At 36.8% G+C, this 6837-nt stretch overlaps 1 long non-coding RNA gene across 1 annotated transcript; it reads left to right on the top strand.

Moving 5' to 3' along the window:
* Nucleotides 1-321: 321 nt before the first annotated feature.
* LOC107182282 lies at nucleotides 322-652 on the top strand. Its single transcript, XR_001512999.1, has 3 exons — nucleotides 322-357; nucleotides 503-543; nucleotides 635-652. It is a non-coding gene; the product is annotated as an uncharacterized LOC107182282 (long non-coding RNA).
* Nucleotides 653-6837: the final 6185 nt, after the last annotated feature.

The raw sequence follows: 6837 nt of genomic DNA, 5'->3' as shown, positions 1-6837 counted from the left end.
CTGGTGCACAAAAATTTGTGCACTCGGGGGAGAGAGGGGGTCCTTAAGCCCGGCCTGTGCCCTCTCGCAGTCTGGGACCCCTCAGGAGATACTGACCTGCTGGCTTAGGCCTGCTCCCAGGTGGCAGAGGGCAGGCCCAATCCCTAGGTGCAGCCCCTGGTTGGGCTCAGAGCAGGGCCGATTGGGGAGTTGCCCCCTGTCATGCACAGAGCATGGCCCATCGGGGGGGTTGGGGCTCCGTACCCTCTCACACACAGAGCAGGGTCAATCAGGAGGTTGAGGAGCTCCCCACTGTCACTCACAGAGCAGGGCCCATGAGGAGGGTTGGGGCACCGCCCCTTGTCACACACAGAGCAGGTCCGATCAGGGGTTTGGGGTGCTGCCACTGTCACATTCAGGGCAGGGCCGATGGGGAGGTTATGGCTCTACCCCATTCACACACAGAGCAGGGCCCGTGAGGGGTGGGGAGTTGAGGCTTCGCACCCTGTCACACACAGAGAAGGGATGAACAGGGGGTTGGAGCGGCGCCACTGTCACACACAGGTCAGGGCCGATGGGGAGGTTAAGGCTCTACCCTGTCACCGACAGTGCAGGGCCGATCAGGGGATAGGGCGCTGTACCCTGTCACACACAGAGCAGGGCCGATCAGGGGGTTAGGGCACTACACCCTGTTACACACAGAGCCGCAGGGCGATCAGGCGGTTTCGGCTCTGCCCCCTGTCACGCTGATCCCAGTGCTGGCAGCCTTCGCGGGTCCACTGATCCCGGTGCTGGGAGGCTTCGCGGCTCCACTGATCACGGTTCTGGGAGGCATATTACCCTTTCACTATATGGAATAGAGGCCTGGTGCACAGGTGGGGGCTGGCTGTTTTGCCCTGAAGGGTGTCCTGGATCAGGGTGGGAGTCCCCACTGGGGTGCCTGGCCAGTCTGGCTCAGGGGCTGAGGGTCTTTTTCAGGCTGGCGGGTGACTGAAGCTCCCAAGTGCTCCTTTTTTTCTTTTTTCTTTTTTTTTATTCTGGGCCAGCTTTAGCTCTGAGGCCTCAGCTGCTGAAAGCAGGTTTCTGGCCTTTGTTTACCTTCTGTATTTGATTCAATGTTGTGGTCCGGCTGGCTGAAGCCCGGCTGAGTAAAGCAGGTTTCTGGGATTTTGTTTAGCTTCTATATTTGTAAGAATGTTTCAAACTGCAAGCTCAAATGCCGGCAGCGGCAGGCAGGGAACGTTGGAGTCCTCCATCACTGAAGCAAGCAAGCCTCATGTTAACTTCCAGCTGCCTGGCCTCTGGCCGCCATCTTGGCTGGCAGTTAAGTTGAGTATCTTCCTGATTAGCCAATGGGAAGGGGAGCAGAGTGACACCAATTTGCATGTTTCTCTTTTATTAGTGTAGATAGCAACAATAGATGTAACACATCAGGATTTTTTTTCTTAAAATTTGTCATTTTTAGATATAATTTACATATCACAGCATTCACCATTTTTACCATAAAATTCTACAAGTTTTGAAATGCACTCACAGTTATGTGCCCACCACCACAATATATAATAGTAAAGCATAATATGCTAATTAGACCAGACAGCCTTTCAGAGGAAGCTGGGTCTGCAAGGACCAAGGCAAGCTGCCGCAGATGCGAGGGCCGAGACCCTTGTATGAATTTCGTGCATTGGGCCCCTAGTCAAGATATAAAACAGTTCAGGCACTCCAAAACCCCCATGCCATGTTGTGGCCAACCTACTCCTCAACCTCCTCACCCCCAGCCTCTGCCAACACCGATGTTTTCTGTTCCTATGGTTTTTCATTCTCCACAATGTGATAGCAATGGAATTATATTATTTATAGAATTTAGAGTCTGGATATATTCAAATAGCATAATATATTTGTGAATTACCTATGCTTTATATTTTTAATAAGCTTATTTTATTTAGTATACAGGGCTGAGCAAAAGCAGGTTTAGAGTTGTTCATATGTAAAAATATGTAATACAAAAATATGTTGTGTTTTGTGTACTCACAACTGTAAGCCTACTTTTGCCATCCCCTGTATTTTTGTTTTGTGTATTGTCTAATATCTAGACATTAAATCTTATTTATTGACTCACCAGTTGAATGACATTTGTATACTTGACAGTTTTAGATGAATACAAATAAATCCATTATGAACATTCATTGCTGGGTTTCATGTAAACATGTTTTCATTTCACTGGGTAAAATTTAAAAGCCGTGGAGTGAGATTACTGGAACATTATGTAAGCATATGCTTTTCAAAATGACTATACCATTATCCATTGCCACCATCTATATACCAGCTCCAGACTTTTCCATCCTAGCTAACACCTGATATTGTTGGGGTTGTTTTACCTCTTAATGTTTCTGTTTGTTTATTATCCCATTTGCATAAATATGTATTGACATATCATTGTGTTTTTAATTTGCATTTATTTTTGACTAATGAAAGTGAGAATCTATTGTGAGCTTTTCTATTTTCTAATTCATACCTGATGTATAACAGACACTAAAAATATTTTGAAAAAATTATTCTAACACTTTTGTAGAAATTTATCCTCAATTTTTTTCCATCATAAAAAATTAGTTCAGTTTTTCCCCATAAAAAATAATTATGTTTTACAGTTTTGTACTAAAATTAGTAAGAAAAGAGAGCCAGTAATCTATTGTAGTGAAGGTTGTAATATTAAACCTCACCCAGGTATTATTCTAATGATACTATACTAGATATATTAGTAAACAATTTCAAGTTGAAAAATTAGTTAGGGAAGAAACAATTAATTCATAGACCAGAGTAAAATACTCCAAATAATAAAAAATATCTGAATATATACCAGAAGCTTAGCAAACATCCTCAAAATGAAGTTTATGCCTGTTGAACTATGCTGATATGGGGAGCACTGGTAAATATGAAATCTGTTTGTTTGAAACATGTTGCTATGGGAATGTCAGTATCTAGAATTAATCACTATTTTGAAACCACAGCTACAGCTGACAATTTCAAGTTTTCAGTAAAGAAGCCTTATCATCTAATTGCATTAGAATAATAGTCAAATGCTAAAAGTTCTGCTAGTGTGAGTTTGACCTACATTTAGCCAAGCAATCTAATCAGTTAGAGAAAATCTGTGAATCTAATCAGCAAAGAACTAGGACTATGATTCCAGACACTAGATTATTTTTTACAAGGAAAATGAAGTAGTATTTTTTAAGTGGCAAAAGTTTTAAAAATATTTTAATCAATTTTTCATCTAGTACCTGTCCCATTCTCTAGAGAGCTCCACATTCATCATATTGGATTCTGCTTTTTTATACATTTAAAAAGCAAATACTTTGTTTTTGCATTACTCATGTCACATATACAATATCAGTCTGGAAAGTTTGGAGTAAAAATTATAATGGTAGAAATAAAGTGGTATTTGAATTAATTTTTTCTTGAAATATATACCTCTTCAACCACATTGCATAAATTAATTGATGTAACTGAATCACAAAAGTTTTGCTTCATTCCCCTCGATTAAATTCAGTTGTAGCAAAAAAAAAAAAATAATACCTCTCTTGATAATAAATGATGAATGCTTTGAAAGTATACAGATAGGTTAGTATTTAACAATGTAGAAAGCTGATGGTTTTTCAATGAAAGTACACCAGTATTTCACTTTCTATATTGCCAGAAAAAATATGTGTGTGTAATCATGCTTAAATACAAAGATTAGCCATATTTTCCTTTTTTTAACTTTCTTTATTTGTTAAGGTATTACAAATGTGTCCTGATCCCCCCATTAACCCCGATCTCCCCCCCCACCACTCATGCTCTAATGCAAAAAATGAAATTGGGAAAAGGAAAAAAAAAGTAAGAGAGAAAAGAAAGAGAATGAAATAGAAGAGGGGAAGAACATATTTATATGGGGAGAAAACTCCAATAGAACAGCCACTTATCCCAAAAAATTCCAGTAACAGATTCCTGGAGATGAATGCAAACTACGAACAACAACTAATATCAAACGAGGTGAGGGAGAACAGAAGCAAAAAAAGTAATGGGGAAAAAAAAACAGAAAAATAAAAAGAAAAAAGAAAAACAATCTCACAAACAAGCATTAAAAAAAAAACCCAATATACTCAACAATCAAGCAAACAACAACAAACTGACAGAGAGAAAAAAAAACTTTGGATAGTGAAGAAAGAGAAGAAACAGGTGTATGTGGATTTAGAGCAGGAGATTGGTAATTAGATATATAAGTAGTGGGAAATTTTAACAGGGGGTAGCCAATAGATAAACCAAACAAATATAAACACCAAACACTCAGTAAAAGGGGTGGGGGCAGAATATGTAGAGGCTGAGCTGATATACAGGAAATAAGGTTAAGAATTGGATAAATATTGGGAGGACCTCACTTCAGTATAGAGGAAGTAGGAAAGGGATGAGTGGATAACAAGAGAAAGAAGGGGAACAAAATAATATATTTACAAAAAAATCATTTAAAAATAGAAAATAGCAAGTAAAAATAAAATAAAATTGAATGATGAAAAAATAATGTGAAAAGAAGTAGAAAATAAAGCAACAAACAAAAAAGGAAAACAAAGAAAAAAACAAAAAAAATAATAAAAGTAACAGATTAATAATATAAAAATAAAAATGGAAAATTGAAATGTCAATCATTTGGATGACTTAAGAGCCCAGTTTTCTGCAATGTCTGTGATTTTTATTTTCTTTAGCCATATTTTCTTAAATACAAGATAATTACCTCTTTTTTCCATATTTATCGGAGATACTAAAATTTATATGCAGCCACACTCTTGTTAATTCATAAGACAATGAATCCTAGATAGTGAGAGGGCTCAGTATAGAAAATAAAAAATAGATAATAGAGTGATATATATGGCAATCCCACAACCAAAACAGATTTTCTTAGAATTATATCATTTTATATTGTCTACTGTTTAGTTCATTTTGCCTCTTTATCTTCTAAGGGCAGGTCCTACATTACAAAATTGAGATTTAAAAGTGGGTTTTATTATCAACTGTGGTTTGAAACGTGATTGGTACAGTAACTTGTATATTATTTATTGAAATCAGAGATCACATCTATTGAATCCAAAATATATATAAATGAGGGAAGCTGTTGAAAGCCTATAAGCAGCAAATAGAAAGGAGACACATTGTTTGCCTAGTTTCTATAAACTGACACTTTAAAGTACTCATGTGGATGCCAATATACGACAAAATCCTTCCTCCCAACTGTATCTTTAAGTCATAAATCTTCTGACACATTTCGCCAGAAAGATCTATTTAGTATTTAGTATGGAGCTACATCAACAAACACTAAACTCCTGGGAGAATAAAGTCACATTAAAAATGATATACAAGTTTGTGTCTTAATAGAATCTTCAGAGAAAATTATTTTTCTCATTTTGAAATTATGTAACTGTAGTTGTTTACATGTTCACACATAATACTGACAAATATAAGTGGTATTTTAAGGCATATCTGATTACAAAACTCTGTGGCTTTTGTAATGTGCTGCAATGTCCTACTACCATCACTACTGAATTATACCAAATATTTAAACTATAATTAATACCAATTCTTCACCAACTCTTCAAAAATTATAATCGTAGGGAACATTTCCCAAGACATTGTATGAGGCCAGCATCACGCTGATTCAAAAACCCAGTAAACACATCACACACACACAAACAAACTGCATACAAATAACTCTTATGAATATGGATGCAAAAATACTCAAAATATTATCAAATGCAATCTAGCAATCTACAATAATAAAAGGGAAAGATGCAAATTGACCGTATCTTTGCAAGACCCACCAGCCAAACAGAAGTGAGTATGCTAATTAACCCAACAAATATGGCAGGTTAATTTGCATATGCAGGTTCTGAGCAGCCAGGGGTGGGGCAGGACGCTTGTGTCATCACCATGGCAATGATGCAGGCATTCTGCACCGCCCCAGCTCTTCTGGGCCTCTGGGCAGTGTGGGAAGGCAGAAAGGCGGCTTCGGGCTGAGCGAAGGCAGTGCCAACAGCCAGGGGAAGGAAGGGCCATTCTTGCATGAATCTTCGTACATTGGGTTTCTAGTATATAAATAATTATACACTATGATTAAGTAGAATTTTTTCCAGGAATATAAGTTTGGTCAACATACAAAACAGAATGATTTAATATAACATATCAATAGAGCAAAAACAAAACACACATGATCTCAATAGATGCAGAAAAAGCATATGCCAAAATTTAATGCAACTTCAAATAAAAACATTCAACAAACTGGGAATAAAAGAGAATTTCCCCAACTTCATAAAAGACAGCTACAAAATACACATAACTAATATCATGTTAATGGTGAAAAAGTACATGCTTTCCTGCTAATATTAGGAAAAAGATAAGGATGTCTGCTCATATAGCTTATACTTAGCATTTAATGGAAGCTCTATCAAGGGAAAAAAATTAAGAAAAATATATATACAAAGTAGGTTGAGAAAAATTAAAAAAAAACATAAAGCTGTCTTTACTTGCAGTAGACATAATCTTGTATGTAAAATTTTTAATCTACTAAAAAACTATTAGGACTAATAAATAAGTTTGGCAAGATATATTAGAACTAAAGATATTAGAACTATATATTAGAGTTAATATATAAGTTCAGTATAATGCAAATATATGTATAAATTGTATTTCTAAACATTGCAATGAATGTTCTAAAATAAAATTAAGAGAATATTTCCGTTTATAATAGCATCAAACATAAAGTACTTAGGAATATAAATGCAAAGCACACTATGAACATTACAAAACACTGTTGAACAAAATTAAAAATCTAAATTA

Source organism: Myotis davidii, unplaced genomic scaffold (genome assembly GCF_000327345.1).
Source record: "Myotis davidii unplaced genomic scaffold, ASM32734v1 scaffold615, whole genome shotgun sequence".
In the NCBI taxonomy this organism is placed as follows: Eukaryota; Metazoa; Chordata; class Mammalia; order Chiroptera; family Vespertilionidae; genus Myotis; species Myotis davidii.
Note: the sequence above shows the minus strand (reverse complement) of the source record. Positions and strands in the feature narration are given on the sequence as shown.